At 40.8% G+C, this 19,565-nt stretch overlaps 1 pseudogene; it reads left to right on the forward strand.

Moving 5' to 3' along the window:
- The first annotated feature begins 2 nt into the window (after positions 1 to 2).
- LOC129528751 (NADH dehydrogenase [ubiquinone] 1 alpha subcomplex subunit 8-like) overlaps positions 3 to 19,565 on the forward strand; it is a 67,194-nt pseudogene continuing 47,631 nt past the window's right edge.

Raw genomic sequence — 19,565 nt, forward strand, 5'->3', positions numbered from 1 at the left:
GCACTCGGCGGTCGAAAGGGGAGTTCGAGGAGACGGGTGCGACGCGGCTGAGGGCTTCTCGTCGGGGTCGGGGCTGCAGCCGTCATGCCGGAGATAGTGGAGCTGCCCACTCTAGAGGAGCTGAAAGTAGATGAGGTGAGGCTATCCGGAGGACAGGCAAGGGAGACATGGGGCTGCGGCTTCTCGGGCCCGGGCCTAGCCCCGCTTGGGCTCCGCGGATCCTGGGACCCGGGCCCCCCTCCCCAGTCCTCCAACGCATATACAGGTCGACCCCCGGAGGTCCCCTCCGCAGCTTTGGGAGTCGCCTCCCCTCTCTACCCCACCCTGTCGCATCCTGCAGTGGCTCTAGAATCCTCCCCCTTTCGCCCTCCACAGCGACCTGTTTCTCCTTCGGTGAATAATAGTGATACATTTTATTAAGCACCAACCGGTCATTTTCCTTAGCTTATGTCGCTTAATCCTCAAACTTGCATGCGAGGTGAGTATACAATCCTAGGGGCTCACAGTCGAGGGGGACGGTCACCTACCTTAAAGTGGTATCACCGGTGCAGAGTGCATAGAGTGGGGTGAGGAAGCCGCGGGAAAATGAGACAATATTGGAGCGTGCATCTACTCACAGCCTTGGGAAGGTGTTTGGTAACAGGACCCATTTAAAGCATTCGTTTATTCAAGAGATATCATTTGAGTAATTAACGTGTACACGTAACGCTGGAAGAGATGTACTTCGTGCTTTCATGGACTTTACAATCCAGTAGGGAGACAGACACATAAAGAGGCAGTCACACTACAATGTAGTTAGTGCTGTGAGAAGTGAAGTAGAAACTTACCCTACTAATTATAGCTAACATGATCAAGTCCTTTCTAGATACCAGGCAGGATGCTAATTACTTTCCATGCATTAATTCATTGAATCCTCCCAGCAACACTATAAGGTAGGATATATATATATATATATATACACACACATATATATATACACACACAATTGGTCATATATATATATATATACACACACACACACACACACAATTTGTCGTAACGTTATAAATAAGGAATTAGTCCCCGAGAGTAGAAATGATTTGCCCAAGGTCACGGAGCTCGTAAGTAATAGAGCTGGAAGTGAACCCAGGTCTGATTTTAAAACCAGTGCTTTTCCACTATATTATGGGTGAAAACTCACAAGAATGAGACGGCCTAGCAGAACTTGTGTGTTTAGGGAGCCAAGTACAGTTTGATGTGACCCTAGTGGTGGTGGTGGGAAGCAGCAGGTGCTGAGCCTGGAGAGGCAACTCGGGCTGAGATAGGACTTGGAAGCAGCTTCTACAAGGCCAGACCAAACAGTTTGGACTTGATCCAGTAAGGGAGGTGGTGGGAAGAGGTGGAAGGTTTTAAGGCAGAGGAGTGTCATGGCCGGGCTGGATAGTAGAACAGGCTGTATTAAAGGAGAGGAAGGCCAAGACTAGAAATGATGTACCAGCAATGATATACCAGGCACTATGTTAAGTGTTTTGTTTGTTTGTTTTGTTGTTTTTGAGAGTCTTGCTCTGTCGTCCAGGCTGGAGTGCAGTGGCGCGATATTGGCCCACTGCAACCTCCACCTCCCGGGTTCAAGCGATTCTGCTGCCTCAGCCTCCCGAGTAGCTGCGACTACAGGCGCTCATCACCACACCCGGCTAATATTTTGTATTTTTAGTAGAGACGGGGTTTCACCGTGTTAGCCAGGATGGTTTCGATCTCCTGACCTCGTGATCCGCCCGCCTCGGCCTCCCAAAGTGCTGGGATTACAGGCGTGAGCCACCACGCCTGGCCATATGTTAAGTCTTCTACCTGCAATGCTTCATTTAATCTTAGATGCCTGTGAGAGTGGCAACTGTTATTTTCCTCAGAGGAAGAAATTATTAGCTATGTTCAGGGACTTTATTATATTAAAGTGACATTTACTCTGAGGTGGCAGAGGGGAGCTGCCATGTGGCCCCCACTCTTTTGTTCCCCCCGGTGAACCACCCCCCTGCCCCCACCCCATGTAGCTGGGTTAATCTTGAGTTGCTGTATTTCTTGTTGCAATTTTTATTAGGTTCAGCAAACATCTGAAGTTCTACTTCATACAACTGATGTATCTGAAATACATTTGCCTTTACTCTTCACACAATTGAATGAACATACGAATAATTACATAAATAACTAAAATACAAGACAAGGTGTGATTAAATACTATGAAAGGGGGAAGATGTGGTTTAGGAAAAGATTTGAAGTTGTATCTAAATTCTAGGCCTACCTGCTGGTCACCTTAATTACTTGATTTTAGCATTTGCAGACACGGTTATTTGTAAGATGAGGTGACCCCAGCTATAAAATTCTCTGAAACTATAAAGGGAATAGAGAAAGCACTTTTTGGGCATAATGTAAGACATGACTAAATGGCATATGAAGAATGGCATTTATGGGCGGAGATGAAGAGAAGACCCCTCTAAGTGAGGGTAGGGTCCGAGCAAAAGTAAGGAGATGGGAAAATGCAGAGAGTCAAAAAGGAGTTCAGTGTTTTGAGAGAACAGTAAATAGTCAGTCCCTTTTTGAAATGTTGCGGGTGAGAAGGGTGGAAAGATAGTTTGGGTCCAGAAGCCTTTCGGTACCCGTTAAGAAGTTGAGGCTTTATTCTGCTGTTAAGGCTGAATGAGAGTTTGGTTGCTAATATAACAGCAGAGTAAAATAAGAATTGTCATTTAGGGAGATCATGGTAGCAGCTGTGTGAAGAATGGATTGAAGAAAGAAAAAGAAAAGCAGGGAGACTGGTCTCAGTGGCTCTTAAAATTATTGAGAAAGATGTTAATGATCCCAGTGTAATTGGTGCTTACAGAGACTGTGCTTACAGAGAGCAAAGAACAAGTATATCTAGAGTTGATCAGACTTAGCAATGGATTAGATATTGGAGGTAGGGAAGGTTGAAGAATCAAAGTCAGATTTGCAGCGTGGCAATAGTACTGGTGAAGCCAGAAAAAGGAGCCCGTTTGGAGAGCGAGTTAAATACATTTTGGACCTCATTGGCTTAGGAGTTATGACACATCCCCATTGAAAAAGCAGTCAGAAGCTTTGGACTGGAAAGTCCTTGGACACATTTGATAATTTTGAGTAAAAACAAAAATAGCTAATATTTATGGTGTGCTTTCGATGTGATAGGCACTGTTCTTATTATTTTTATATATATTAACTCATTTAATCTTCATAACAGTTCTATTAAGTACTATTCTCTGTTTTACATAAATTTAGGAAAACTCAAGGCATGGTATAAATAAAGTACTATAAAAAGAGGTACAGACGTAGTTTAAGGAGACAAGGACAGGACTAGAAGGTTGATTGGCTCTAGATGGTGACTTTGTCTCAGTTTCCACACCTGCAGACTGTGTAGCCCTGCTGTGCAGTGAGGCTGTTGTGAGAATAAATGAGAAGGATGTTGAAATTCTGTGTTGTTTGAGACAAAGAGATCTGAATGAATTTGAGACGATATTCATGGTAAACAGCTGTGAAAGGATGTTGTTTCTGTTGGAATTCATCAGTCTCAGTGAAGAGGCAGGTGAGGGGATATGGTGACATCTCAGGCTCATCCACCTCAGTGATGGTGATATAATGGGAAGAAGCCTGGTTGGAGGTCACAATCACTGTGTTCTAGTTCTGGGGTTGCCACTGACTCACTGTGTTGTCTCTAGCACATCCCTCTTTTTCATTAATTATGAAACAGACTCAATGTCTTCCTTTATTTTCCTGTGACAGGGATGGTGTTTTATATGCTCAGCAACATGTGTATACCTTCATTTTGATAAGATTTCCACATTTGTAGGGAAATAAATAATGTGTCAGGCTTTTTGGGCCGTATAGTTTTGGGCCTTTGAATAATTGAATCAGCCAGTTAAAGCTCTTTTAAGGCATATGACAAGTAAATATAACTAACTTAATTATTAAAATATATTAAGCTTTTAGAAAAGTTTGAGTGTTAGTTTTTATTCTCCTAGCTGTTTATAGGTAATAAAACAAGCAAATGTGTGCCAGTTTACCTAAATAAATTCTTTTATTTTCAAAAACTTTAATACAAAAACTTTACAGATTTTAAACATAAATTTATTAGAGTCATCATGGCAGATTTCACTTATGTCATAACTTTATCTTTGATAATTATAACAGTTGCACTATTAATAGACATAGTCATAACTTTATTCTCCTTTCTGTAGTGTATAGATTAATTACTCTTGTCATCTTTCCTTGCCTTTTATTAATAACCTAGCTGCATAAAGTGCATAAAAAATAAAATTACATCTGGGCGTGGTGGCCCACGCCTATAATCCCAGCACTTTGGGAGGCTGAGGTGGGAGGATCATCTGAGGTCGGGAGTTTGAGACCAGCCTGACCAACATGGAGGAACCCCGTCTCTACCAAAAATACAAAATTTGCCGGGTGTGGTGGTGCATGCCTGTAATCCCAGCTACTCAGGAAGGCTGAGGCAGGAGAATCACTTGAACCCGGGAGGTGGAGGTTGCGGTGAGCCGAGATTGCGCCACTGCCCTCCAGCCTGGACAAGAGCGAAACTTGGTCTCAAAAAAATAATAAAAAAAAATTACAGACTGTTCTCACACAACAATTTTTAATTTTACAAATCAAATTCAGTAGTGTATTAAAGCATAATACACTGTGACAGACTAGATTTTATTCTAGAAATACATTGGATCAGTTTTACAAAATCTGTTAATGCTCTATGTTACATTTATAAATTAATGAAAACAAAGCCTAAAAATTTTAGTCTTTTCTGGTATAGAAAACAACAGTAAAGCAAAACTAATTAGAATTAGAAAGAAGCTTTCTTAACAAGGAATATCCAAACAACTATATTCCAGATACCAACAGCAAATATTATACCAAACTTGCTTTTAATTTTAGAAAAAGGGAAGGTTGTCTGCTGTCATTGCTCTTCATCTGTATTGTCCTGAAGGGGTTGGTTAAAGCAATAAAATAGGAAATGGGAATAAGAAGAAAAAAATAAAGTAGCAGAAGGGAAAGAGACAGTTTTTATTTGTAAATGGCAGTTTTTCTGTTAATCTTCTTGAGTTTTGTGTCAGAACTAACAAGAGTTCAGTAAGATGGCTGGAGAGAAAATACAGTATACAAGCAAGCAGTAAACAGTTTGAAAGTCTAATAGAAAAACTATCCTATTTAGATAGTATCAAAAGTGCGAAAATACTGAGGAATAAACAAGAAATGTTCAAGGTCCCTATAATGAAGGAAACTAGTTTTAACCAAAGGACAAGAATGACTTGACTATGAATAAATGGAGAGAAATACTGTGTTGTGGATGAGAAGGTGTGATTGATGTATTCATATCTGTTTTCTAATTATTGTATCCCCATTTTCTAGCAAAGAGTGGGTGCTCAACAGCTACTTGTGCTAGACACTATTTTGGGTGCTTGGTGTGTACCGTATTCAACATTATATTTAATTACCATAGCTTAATATAGGGAGAATTGATATCTTTACAGTAGTGGATCTCTGTTGAAAACAAAATCCCTTCCCTCTGGGAGCTTATGTTCTAGTCACACACAGACCACTCAGGGGCTCTTAAAATTATTGAGAAAGATGTTAATGACCCCAGTGTAATTGGTGCTTAATACAGAAACTGTGCTTACAGAGAGGAAAGAACAAGTATGTCTAGAATTGATCAGACTTAGCACATGAATGCTAAGACCAGACCACATGAGTGACCACTGATGACAGCTTATATAAGATGATTAGAGAGAGGCTCTCTGAGGATGTGAAGTTTGAGCAGGCACCCAGTATTATAAAAAGTGCCCATTGTTCCCTAATTTAACATATAACTAAATTTAATACAATTTGAATGCAAATTATTGGGGGAAGGTGTTCATCTGAAAGAATAGCCAAAAAAGTTTTGAAAAGGAAGAATGAGGAGGATGGTTCTCCCAGATAACAAAATGTTATCTTCAGTGACAGTAATTAAAACATTGTGGTATTGGTATAAGAAAAGGTAGTACAGAAAAGGGACCACAGGTCTCTTGCTTAAGCAGCTGTTTGTAGGCCCTGGACAGTTTGCAGTTCTCTCTGAGCTGGCTATATCTACACTGTGTATCTTCTCAAGAAAATATCACTAAAATACTATTGAGCGAAACTGGTGGGCATAGTTAAAGGGATGGCAACCTTGGATATGCTCTGATTTTTAAAAAATTTGTAGATTTTAGTACTTTATTATTAGTTATTACTAGATGGACTATTACTAGATGGACTAGATGCTCTTTGTGATCTCTTCCAGCCTCATCTTCTGTGACTCCGTAGTCCTCTGGGAGTTTTATTTATCCTTCAATTTAATTTAATTTAATTTAATTTTTTTTTTTTTTTTGAGACAGAGTCTTGCTCTGTCACCCCGGCTGGAGTGCAGTAGCGTGATCTTGGCTCACTGCAACCTCTGCCTCCTGGGTTCAAGCAATTCTCATGCCTCAACCTCCCTAGTAGCTGGGATTACAGGTGTGCACCACCACGCCCATATACATCTCTAGTATCTTTACTAGAGACAAGCTTTCACCATGTTGGCCAGGCTGTTCTTGAGCTCCTGGCCTCAAGTGATCTGCCTGCTTTGGCCTCCCAAAGTGCTGGGATTACCTGTATGAGCCACTGTGCCCAGCCTTATATATCTATTAATTTTATTCCAGCAGCAGAAACTCAGCAAGGCTCTCCAGAGTTGGTTCCTCTCCCTGCATCCCAGAAGACTTCATCCTTCTCTACACCCCTTTTCTCTCTACCATAAATAAAGATTCTATTAGGGGTGCCATTTCTTCTGCTCTAAAATGGGAATATTAATCTCTTCATGAGACTATTGTAAAAGTGAAGAAAATAATATATGTGAAAGAGCTTCGTGTTCTCTAAATCACCATAGATTTTAAAGAATCGCTGGGCGAGGTGGCTTATGCCTGTAATCCCAGCTACTTGGGAGGCTGAGGCAGCAGAATCGCTTGAGCCTGGGAGGCCGAAGTTGCAGTAAGCCGAGATCGCGCCACTGCACTCCAGCCTGGGGGATGGGAGTGAAACCCTGCCTCAAAAAAAAAAAAAATTATTATTATGACAGTGTTTAATTTTCTTGGTAAAGTCAGAACAGTGCTACTTTTGTGTTCTCTATTCTGACCCGCATGAGGTAAAGCTGAGAAAGTGGTATTCTGGTTCACAGTCTGTGGCCTTTGTCCCATCTTTCCTTTCCTAGGTGAAAATTAGTTCTGCTGTGCTTAAAGCTGCGGCCCATCACTATGGAGCTCAATGTGATAAGCCCAACAAGGAGTTTATGCTCTGCCGCTGGGAAGAGAAAGATCCGAGGCGGTGTTTAGAGGAAGGCAAACTGGTCAACAAGTGTGCTTTGGACTTCTTTAGGTAAAAATCTTTGGTATCAGTGCCTACTTGGTTGAAGCATAAAGGTTTAAATGAATAAGTGAACAGCCAGCTAATAATCTTGATTTTATTAGGAAGTACATAGGCTTTGAAATCAGACCAAGGTAAAACATTCAAAGGATGATAATTATTTTTGGTTTTGTTTTTATTATCTGGCAAGTTTTTTTATCTCCATGAATCTCAGTTTCCAAATTGTAAAATAATACCTATCTAGGTTTGCTAAGCAAGTGACTGGTGACCATTTTTGCTACAGCAAGGGGAAAGTCTTTTTGCTGTGAAAAATTTGAAAAGGCACGTAAAACAACCTATCACAGTCCTTTTTAAGCAGGCATTCACTAGGTTTTGTCATTACTACAGAACACAGGTATGATGGAAAGAAAACTGTATTCGGAGTTAGGTTTTAGGTAGGTCATTGTGCTTGATACTTAAGTAAAAAAAAACTAAACAGTGTAATTGTAGGAAAATGTTTTAACAAGCATATTAGCACTCTGTTTAAAAGGAGAGAGAGTGAACTCAAAGGAAATTGGCTCTTGTAACTCTGAAGTCCAGAAATAGGCCTGGCATCAGGCAGGGCTGGATTCAAGGGCTTAAATAATTTCACAACTACTTGATGTCTTTTTGCCTCTCCTCTTTTCACAATCTCTTAGTCCTGGTTTTCTCTGTTGACCTCATTTCAGAAAGACTCTCACCTTGCTGTACCAAAAATGGCCACCAGCCACTCGAGTTGCTGTTCTGTTGATACTTGCTTAGCAAACCTAGACAAAGTGTGCCCTTTATCCAGAAGTGAGCAGAAGCTCCTGAACTGAGTCTAATTGTCCTGGCTGGCGGACTTCGTATACGTATCATTGCATCACTTGTGCTTCAGGAGATAAAAAGCTCTAATTGGTCAGGCCTGAGATGGGGAGTGGACTTAGCTTCATCCAAACCACATTGCTGAGAGACAGGGAGGGGTTGTTCCCAAAGGAAAATTAGAAGGATGTTACAGAAGAATGGGGAATGACTGCTGGCTAGGCAGAAACCACCGATGTCCACTACAATGAAGTTAGAGAAAAAAAATAGATACCTTAGCACAGTAGCTGCTTTCCTCCTTTCTTGCATCTGCTGTCTCTGTCCCTATGCAAAGATATTTTTGTGGTTATAATCATAGTATGTATACATTGAGAAATTCATTTTTCACTTGATATTATTGGAAACATTCTTCGAAGTTGCTATATAGTCTTCATGATCATCTTTTTTTTTTTTTTTTTTTTGAGACGGAGTCTCACTCTGTTGCCCAGGCTGGAGTGCAATGGTGTGATCTTGGCTCACTGCAACCTCTGCCTCCTGGCTTCAAGCAAGTCACATGTCTCAGCCTCCTGAATAGCTGGGTCTACAGGCCTGCGCCACTACGCCTGGCTAATTTTTTTGTATTTTTGGTAGAGATGGGGTTTCAGCATGTTGGCCAGGCTGGTCTTGAACTCCTGACCTCAAGTGATCAGCTCTCCTTGGCCTCCCAAAGTGCTGGGATTGCAGGTGTGAGCCACCGCACCTGGCCATGATCATCATTCTTAATGGTTATATATTATTCCATCAGTGGATAAACCAACCATAACGTACCTGACCAATTCCTGTTATTGAACATCATTGTTGATTTCAGTTTTTGATTATTTTGGATAAATCTGCAGTGATTACCTTTGCGTATAGATCATTTTCATCAGTTAATAATTCCTTGGCATAAATTTCCTAACAGTGAGTTTACTCTATAAAGGGCTTTGAACATCATTATGGCTCTTGAACTGTATCGCTTTTTTTTTTTTTTTTTTGAGGTGGGGTGTCGCTCTGTTGCCCAGGCTGGAGTGCAGTAGCATGATCTTGGCTTACTGCAAGCTCCGCCTCCCGGCTTCACACCATTCTCCTGCCTCAGCCTCCCGAGTAGCTGGGACTATAGGCACCCAGTACCACGCCTAGCTAATTTTTTGTATTTTTAGTAGAGACGGGGTTTCACGATGGTCTCAGTCTCCTGATCTTGTGATCCATCTGCCTTGGCCTCCCAAAGTGCTGGGATTACAAGCGTGAGCCACCGTGCCCAGCAAATGCTTTTGTTTTTTAAATGTTGGATCAATTTATGCTGTCCTCAGCGCTGGATTCTGGTATGCATAGTATTTAAATATTTGGGAGGTGCAAATATTTAATTTGCAGTATTTGGGAGGTGCAAATGTTTCAATTTGCATTGATTTGATTGCCAGCGAGATTGAGTGTGTGTGTGTGTTTATTTAAACAATTTTTCTTTTTTTTTTTTGAGACAGAGTCTCACTCTGTCACCCAGGCTGTAGTGCTGTGGCGTGATCTTTGTTCGCTGCAACCTCTGCCTCCTGGGTTCAAGCAATTCTCGTGCCTCAGCCACCTGAGTAGCTGGGGTTACGAGTGTGTGCCACCTGCCTGGCTAATTTTTGTATTTTTAGTAGAGATGGGGTTTCGCCATGTTGGCCAGGCTGGTCTTGAACTCCTGGCCTCAAGTGATCCACCCACCTTGGCCTCCCAAGGTGCTGGGATTACAGGCATGAGCCACAGCATCCAGCCTAAACAATTTTTATTTTCTAAGAGAACTTTTGCAAAGCATTTTTTCCATGGCCCAGTGGTAGTACATTTTAAGGAATGTTTGGATTTCACAAATTCCCAAGGTGCCTAACTGCCTCCATAGAGGAATTTCTCACTGCTGAAGTTGCTGGTTTTAGGCATTAGTAGATAATTGTTAGGTATGGGTAACAGGGTCCAGAACAGGGATCTGTGCTACTAGAGTAGTGGCTTGCAGCCCGTCTGCTGCTGCTGCGTTTTGGAGGAATATAAAACTCCCATTGGAAATGGTTGCTTTCTACCAAAGTGATTCTTGAGTAGAAGTTATGTGGGTGCAGGTTATGCTTAGTATACCCGGAAGGGAAACCTAAGAAGCTGGTGACATTGGTGGACCTCTAGGAGAGCAACTGAGTGGCTTATTGGGCAGGGTGGAAAGCAGATTTTTCACTGTATACTTCCTTAAGCCATCTCTGAGATCCTTCCTTCCTGATCCATGTTAAACAAGATTCATGTGAGAGTGTAGCTAGATTTCTGGAGTATGACAGGTAAGCACTTAAATAATAAAATTATTATTTCATTGGGAGAAAGAGGTGTTCTGAATTTCACTGCCTCAAGTATGGCTTTTACATAAAATGATGGTATTTTATTCTTGCTTGAACATGCATACTAGCAGGGTTGAATGATAAGATAAGGAGGATTTTGCAAAAAACTGAAACTTATTCTTTTTATACACAGAAGTTAAATTTTCTCTAGCCATTTTTGATGGCCACAGAATGAATTATATGCTAGCCTGCTTCTTAACAGAGAATACCAAATATAATATAACTTTGTTCTTGATAGCAAGGATTAATATCTATTTTTGTTCAATGCGTAAATAAAATGAGGACCTTGAGCTTTTGAGGAGTGGAGTACAGTTTGTCTTTATACTGAATGATCCCAGGATCTTCTGCTTGTTAGTTTGTGTATTTGCTTTTTATAATTCTGTCTCTTCCTTTGCCGTTGTCTGTCGCGTTTGACTTCTATCAGCATGTCCATGATTTAATTATGCCTCCTTCTCTTCTAAATTTGCTAAGCTGATACCCTTAGAGGAATTGGATCTGAAGAAAAGAATAAATAGGCCCCAAGTAAGGAGTTCCCCTCTGAGTAAAATAGGCGTGCATTAGGCTACGCTCTTTTCTTCTTACTATATAAAGAAATTAGGTTTTCTACCTCAGAAATCTTTTTTGTTTACTAACTTGTTCTCAAATTGAGGATCCTGAAGTTGTCTTGTAAGTGAGGTAAGAATATGTACTCACATACCTTTCAAAAAGCAAGGCTATGTATTTGAGATCTGTACCTATTTTTTTCTCACTTTTCTGTTTTTCATTGTTTTGCAAAGAGATGCCCCTAACCCAGCTTTCTTTTCCAGGCAGATAAAACGTCACTGTGCAGAGCCTTTTACAGAATATTGGACTTGCATTGATTATACTGGCCAGCAGTTATTTCGTCACTGACGCAAACACCAGGCAAAGTTTGACGAGTGTGTGCTGGACAAACTGGGCTGGGTGCGGCCTGACCTGGGAGAACTGTCAAAGGTAAAAAGGCTTCTGCTGGAGGTCTCACTTTCTGACTCGGGTGGGATAAAGGCAGGAGGTGGTCAGCAAAGGGTCTCTGTAAATACAGATATGATGTAAGAACTTACCAGATTTACCAAACATATTAGGCAGTGATTATGCACAATCCAGAAAGGAATTTTTAAAAATAGAAATATTTCTGGCCGGGCGTGGTGGCTCACGCCTGTAATCCCATCACTTTGGGAGGCTGAGGTGGGCAAATCATGAGGTCAGGAAATCGAGACCATCCTAGCTAACATGGTAAAACCCCGTCCCTACTAAAAATACAAAAAATTAGCCGGGCGTGGTGGTGGGCGCCTGTAGTCCCAGCTACTTGGGAGGCTGAGGCAGGAGAATGGTGTGAACCCGGGAGGTGGAGCTTGCAGTGAGTGGAGATTGTGCCACTACCTCCACTCCAACCTGGGCAACAGAGCGAGACTCCGTCTCAAAAAAAAAAAAAAAAAAAATTCTTTAGGCCTTCTAGCATGTGCAGATTTGTTTTTAGTTAATTAGCTAATTGAAGAACAGAAGGGAGTAGAGAAAGATAAAGTATTAGTGAAACGCTGTCAGTTGAAAACATTGTGGAGGTTATTGTGGAATTCACTGGGGAAATAGGATCAGGCTTATGCCACATTTTTCAGAACATATCTAAGATTTTTTTTTAAAAAACTACATTCTTGTAGTTTTAAAAGTGTTTCTCTTTCTCCTATATTTCCTATCTTAGTTGTGACACCACCGTCTGTTGAAACATCAGAGCTAGAAACCTGAATTCTTCATTCCCTACTGATTCCATGCAGTCATCACTTCCTTTAGATTAGCATCTTCTGGAATTTTTTTTTTTTAATCCTCTCATTGTTCCTGCTGCTGTTATCTTATTCTTGGACAGGAGTTCTTAACCTGGGGTACATGAATTTCTGGGAGAGGAGGGTGGATCAATGTGGGCTTTAGATGAAATTGAAGAATTGAGGATTAAATTACACCTCCACAAGAAGAGTGATCTGTGTGGAAAACAAATCTTACGTCACTGTGTTTTTAAAAACTGTACGGGGACTCTGCATTGCTGGTGAGATAAAGCATCTTCTCCATAATATGGCATGCAGGCCCTTTATGCTCTGACCCATCCCTGCTTCTTCAGCCTCAGCTCCCTCCATTCCCTGTGGGGCAGCACAGGTAGCAAGGCATGGAGGAAAAAACTCAGGTCTCACTCTCTCTCCTAGGCTGGAATGCAGTGGTGCAATCACAGCTCACTGCAGCCTTGACTTCCTGGGCACAGGTGATTCTCCCACCTCAGCCTCCCAAGTAGCTGGGACTACAGGTGCAGGCCACCATGCCCAACTAATTTTTGTATTTTAGTAGAGACAGGATTTTGCTGTATTACCCAGTCTGGTCTTGAGATCCTGAGCTCAAGCAGTCCTCCCACCTTAGCCTCCCAGTGTGATGGGATTACAGGTCACCATACCCGGTCTAGTTCCCTTCTCTTTGTGTATAGCATCTGTGAATGGTTGGATTATAAGCTTGGTGTCATAAGTAATAACTTAGCAATTTTTTTGTCTTTTATATCTGGCTTGATTATTTTCAGATACTTTCTGATGTACTGAACATATTATTTTAAATAGTTGATAATTCTAGGTTGGAAAGTGGTAGAACTTATACATGTAACAAATAAAACTATCTTTTCTCATTTCTGACTTATGAAAGAAGAAATAACAAGTCATGCTAGTAAGAAAGCATATTTATTCTTGAATCTTTGTATTAACATTTTTTAAAACTCTGTGAGATAAAAAAAAATTCTCTTAACTCTTTTCAAAAGTGTATTTCTCGATCAGGAGCCATGGCTCACACCTGCAATTCTAGCACTTTGGGAGGCTGAGGCAGGAGGATCGCTTGAGCTCACGAGTTCAGGACTAGCCTGGGCAACATTTTTTTTGTTTTTCTTTTTGAAGTGGAGTCTCACTCTGTCACCCAGGCTGGAGTATAGTGCCACGATCTCTGCTCACTGCAACCTCTGCGTTCCAGGTTCAAGCAATTCTGCCTCAGCCTCTTGAGTAGCTGGGATTACAGGCACCCACCACCATGGCCAGCTAAATTTTGTATTTTTAGTAGAGATGGGGTTTCACCATGTTGTCTGGGCTGGTCTTGAACTCTGACCTCAAGTGATCCACCTGCCTCAGCCTCCCAGAGTGCGGGGATTACAGGCATGAGCCACTGTGCCCAGCCAATTTCATAAATGTCTTTAATTCCTTAAAGGAGCTGCAAATACCAGGGAACCACTAGTGGATCTTTAGGAACCATCTGTACTTATGACAGGGCGGTGGGATAACTTTCAAAAGCAAACAAACAAAACTAGTAGACTTGAAGACTTAGGTTCCAGCTTTAGCTCTGACATTAGTGTGTATCTTATCTTAGGCATGCCAACCTCCCTGGTCTTCATCTGTGCACTAGAGATAATAATGCCTCATAAGGTGGTTATAATAATAATTGTGTGATTGTATACACAAAAGCTCTGTTCCCAATAAAAGGTTTCTGAATTTATACATCTAGGAAGATGAATCTGGTCATTTTACATGAGGTGACTTAAGAGTTCAGAGCAGTGGCTTAATACAACCAAAGTTTATTTCTTGCCCATGCTATGGGTTCAATGGGCGCTGGTGGGGTTGGGGAGCAGGGGTCTCTCATCATCTTGGTTATTGAGATCGTGGTCTCCCATTGTGACACCTGCTTTCATGAGTCACTGAGGGAGGAAAAGAGCATGTGGTGGTGAATTTGCACTGGTTTTTAAAACGTCTACCCAGAAGTGATGCATCACTTCGGCTCACATTTGATTCGCTGAAGCAAGTTACAGGGCCATGGCTAACCTCAGAGGGATGGGGGATGTGCAATCCCACCGTGAGGGTGTAAAGAGGAGAATCAGGCTATTTGGTAAACTGTGCTAATTACCACCATGATATCACATGTAGAGATACAAATATATGCTGTATATAAATATAAATATACACATATTTTATTTTTTCTTTCTAGAGAGGGTCTTGCTCTGTCACCCAGGCTGGAGTGTAGTGGCGCAATCTCGGCTCACTGCAACCTCCACCTCCTGGGCTCAAACCATCCTCCCACCTCAGCAACCCTCGCCCCCCAGGAGCTGGGACTACAGGTGCACACCATGCCCAGCTAATTTTTCATATTTTTTTGTAGAGACAGCATTGTGCTATGTTGCCCAAGCTAGTCTCCTGGGCTCAAGTGATTCTCCTGCATCGGCCTCCCAAAGTGCTGAGATTGCAGATGTGAGCCACTGTACCCAGCAGCTATTTCATTTTTTAAAATGCTGCAGTTATACCATATAGATAGTGTTTGGCAACTGCTGTTTTAGCAGTACCTCATATACATCTTTCTCTGTTAGTATATATAGATTCATTTCATTTTAACAACCTAATAGTCCATTTTATATACCACAATTTATTGACAGTTGTTGTTTCTACGTGTTTTCTTTGCTATTACAAAGAGTGGTGCAATTAACATCACCCTTCAGACTCTTTTTTTTTTTTTTTTTTTGAGACAGAGTCTCACTCTGTCACCCAGGCTGGAGTGCAGTGGCACTATGTTGGCTCACTGCATCCTCCACCTCCCAGGTTCAAGCAATTCTCATGCCTCAGCTTCCAGAGTAGCTGGGATTACAGGTGTGTGCCACTATGTCTAGCTAAGTTTTGTATTTTCAGTAGAGATGGGGTTTCACCATGTTGGCTAAGCTGGTCTTGAACTCCTGACCTCAAGTGATCTGCCCCCTCTTGGCCTCCCGAAGTTTTGGGATTACAGGCATGAGCCACTGCACCTGGCCTTTTCAGACATTTTAAGTGTGTATTTGTGCAAATACTTCTGTAGAATAAATTCGTAGGAATTGTTGGATGAAAGGGCATATGTGCTTTATATTTTGATTGTTACTATCAAATTACCCTCAGCAGGGTTTGAGACTGCCTGTTTTTGCATATCTGCTCCAATACTATATACTATTCATCTTGTGTATCTTTGCCAGACTGACAGGTAAAAATGTGTTCTTTTAATTTACATTTCTCTGATTGTCAACAAGGTTAAACTTTTTGCATAAGTTAATTTGTCATTTGTCTTGCTTCATCTGTGAAATGACTGAATCTATTTTTTGTTCATTTTATCTTTTGGGTTGTTTTGTGTATGTTTTTTCTTATTGGTTTGTAAATATTATGGTTACTTTTTATCTCATATGCATTGTAAATATTTCCCCCTGTTGGTTATTTAAATGTCTACCAAATATTCATTTGCCTTGCATGATCCACATTACAATTAAAAAATTTATTCTTCTCATTCACTAAAAACAGTCCTTAATTACTTTTGACTTGTTAGCTCAAGAAGGCAGAAGAAACACATAATTCTGCCTTCAGGTGCTATGAAATACCTAGTGAATTAAGAGATTGTGTGGAGAGGCTTAGAGTTTTCCATATCCATGGAACTGGATATTTTATATGAAACTTTCACATAGATTTATCTAACATGACTTTGACTTTGTGCAGTAAGTATGGTAGATTTCATTATTTCTGTTGTACAGATGTCCCTGCATCTATAGATTTGGGTTTGAATCCCCACCAGGTATTAGTTCTGTCACATGGGGCGTCATGGTACTTAGGGGGTTATTCCATGTTAATCATATATGTAACATGTATGGCAAAGTCAGTACGCAATCAGTGTTTGTTCTCTTTCTACTCTTCCACTCTTCAGAGGTGTTAAGAGACACACAGCTTAGATCTAGAGGCTGGCTCTCCTGGCTTGTAGGCCAGGTCTTTTTCTGGTGGACTGTAGTGCTCCTCTGAAGAGAGCGTGAGTTCCTGGCCCCTTTAGAAATAAGAACATCAGAGTTAGTGTTTACATAAGTCCTTCAGTGCAGGACTGGGCTTTGAGCCTGGATGTTGGTTTTATTTAAAAAGCACATTTCTCACTTATATAAATAATCCTTGTACATTGCTTAAAAATTTGGAAAAAATATTTTTAAAACATTTATAGTCCTACCATTGAGATGGAATGACTGCTTTCACGTTCAAGCATTTCTTTCCAGTATTTCTTCTGGGTATATATATTTTTTTGTTTTACAAATCTGATACAGTTTTATTGTATCATTAACATTAATGCCCACATTATAATTTAAACATTTTTCCTTGCTATACAACTTTTTGTTAATGTCATTTTAATTGCTGCAAAATATTTCATTCAGTGGGTTGTATTTCATTATTTATTTTCCTGGTATTAAATGTTTAGATTGAACCCTCTATTAAAAATTATTCAGGAATGTGCTTCCTTCCTATATTTCATGTTCTTTTCTTTTTCTTTTTTTTTGTCTTTAGAGACAAGGTTTCACTCTGTCGCCCAGGCTGGAGTGCAGCAGCATGAACATAGCTCACTGCACCCTTGAACTGCTGGCCTCAAGTGATCCTCCCACCCCAGCCTCCAAACTAGCTAGGACTAAAGGCGTGTGCCCCCATGCCAGCTAATGTTTGTATATATATATATATTTTTTGTAGAGATGGGGTCTCCATATGTTGCCCAGGCTGGTCTTGAACTCTTGGCCTCAATGATCCTCTGGCTTGAGCCTCCCAGATTGCTAGGATTACAGGTGTGTGTCACTGCATCCAGCATATTTCATATTACTTTCTTAAGCTAACTTTCCAAAAATGAAATAATTAGACCACACGGAATATACATTTTAAGGCTTTTGGAATATATGGCCAAATTGCTTTCCAAAATAGTTTTAGCAATTTATGCTCAGCTCTGAGGGTTCCTATAAATACTTACTTTTGAAGAATATAATGACAAATACTGGAGAAGAGAGTGAAACAAATGAATCTTCTCCAACCTATGGGCCCTGTCTTCACCAAATACTTAATTCTAATCATCAGTGCATAGTTCAAAGTGGGGCATTTTGATATGGCTATTTTGGTGTGGCCATTATGCCTAATTTGAAACAGCCATATCACAATGTAAACTCACTCTTTTTAACATTCAAATAATGTATTCAGTGGACATGCTTGGCTTTCTCTTTATCCTTGACCTTCTTTTTTTTATTTTTAAAATAAAAAGAGGTGGTGTCTCACTATGTTGCCCAGGCTAGTCATGAACGCCTAGCCTCAAGTGATCCTTCCACCTCGGCCTCCCAAAGTGCTGGGATTCTAGGTGTGAGCCACTGTGCCTGGCTCATCCTTGACCTTCTCATTAGTTCTAACTCCTTATGTCATCCCTGATCTTCTACCCAGAGGTAGGGCTTAAGCATTTCACATACTTTGGCAGTTTTATTGCCAAAAGTTTTGATAGGTGATTTCTTTTTTTTTTTTGAGACAGAGTCTTGCTCTGTCGCCCAGGCTGGAGTGCAGTGGTGCGATCTCAGCTCACAGCAACCTCCACCTCCTGGGTTCACACCATTCTCCTGCCTCAGCCTCCCGAGTAGCTGGGACCACAGGTGCCCGCCACCTATGCCCAGCTAATTTTTTGTATTTTTAGTAGAGACGGGGTTTCACCGTGTCAGCCAGAATGGTCTCGATCTGTTGACCTCATGCTCCACCCCCCTCAGCCTCCCAAAGTGTTGGGATTACAGGCATGAGCCACTGCACCCAGCCAGTTTTGATAGGTGATTTCTTAGGTTTTGTCAAAATATTTCTGGAGTTAAAAAAAGGTGGGGGTACATTAAGAGCTGCATTAAAATGTCATATGCCATCATTAGCTATTAGGGAAATGAAAATCAAAACCACAGTGAAATACCACTTCATACCTATTGGGTTATCTATAATAAATAAGACAGATAGTACATGTTGGCAGGGATGTGGGAAATTGGAACCCTCATACACTCTTGGTGGGGCTGTAAAATGGTGCAGCCATTTTGAAAAACAATTTGGCAGTTCCTCAAATGTTAAACATCCTAGCAGTTCTCTCCTGATATATACCCAAGAGAAACCCAAGAGAAACGAAAACATATGTGCACAAAACAACTTGTACACTAATGTTCATAGTAGCATTATTCACAATAGCCAGAAAGTGGAAACAATCCAAATGTCCACCATAAGGTAGTATGCAACCTGATGGAAGCTGTAACAGTACTGTAAACTTTCTTCGTAAGAATGACCTTTGTTTTTTTCAGGGAAATTTTGAATATTTTCCTGAAGAACAAAGTTCAGACTCCTTATGAAGGCTCCATATGACGCTTTTCACAACCCAAGATGCATTATGTCTTGGTGGGTGTAAGCATGAGCTCTAGACCTACACAGATAGGGGTTTGAAACAACTCAATGTGTAACTTTTGGCATATTTTGCTCTGAAACTCAGTTTCTTTTCCTGTAAAATGGGCATAATAACAACCATATTTCATGGAGTTATGTATTGCCAGCATAAAAAGCTATAATCATGTAAAGTGCCAGGTACATAGTGAAGACTCAGTTGAATATTTAAAAAAATTAACACTTGGCCCTAACCTTCTCTAGGCTTATTTCCCATATTCCTTGAACTTTATGCACTACTGACACCACACTGCATGTGGTTTGCTTGAGCCTTCATGCTGTGCTATTCCTCTTGACCTTTGTTCATGTTTTTCCTCCTCTGAATGCTCCCTCCCTTTGTTTGGCTACCTTTTTACGTATCCTTCAAGAATTAAGTTTTACCTCATGTTTTCCGTGTATCTTCCCTGACTCCCACACACATGCCCCAGGCTAGGCTAAGTCCCCTTCCTTGGGTCATTTAGAGTATTTTATATGTATCTCAGTTTGATTAGTTTTTTCAAAGAAGCAACTTTTGACTTTATTGATCATCTCCATTGTATCTTTTTTTCTATTTCATGGCTTGCTGCTCTTTATTACTTCTTCTCTTCTACTTTTTGAGGTTTATTTTGTTGTTCTTTTTCCAATATTAAGTTGGCTGCTTTGCTAATAAAAGCACTCAAGACTACAAATTTGCCTCTAACTACTGCTTTAGCTACACCTATGAGTTTTATTA

Source organism: Gorilla gorilla, chromosome 20 (assembly GCF_029281585.2).
Source record: "Gorilla gorilla gorilla isolate KB3781 chromosome 20, NHGRI_mGorGor1-v2.1_pri, whole genome shotgun sequence".
Classification (NCBI taxonomy): Eukaryota; Metazoa; Chordata; class Mammalia; order Primates; family Hominidae; genus Gorilla; species Gorilla gorilla.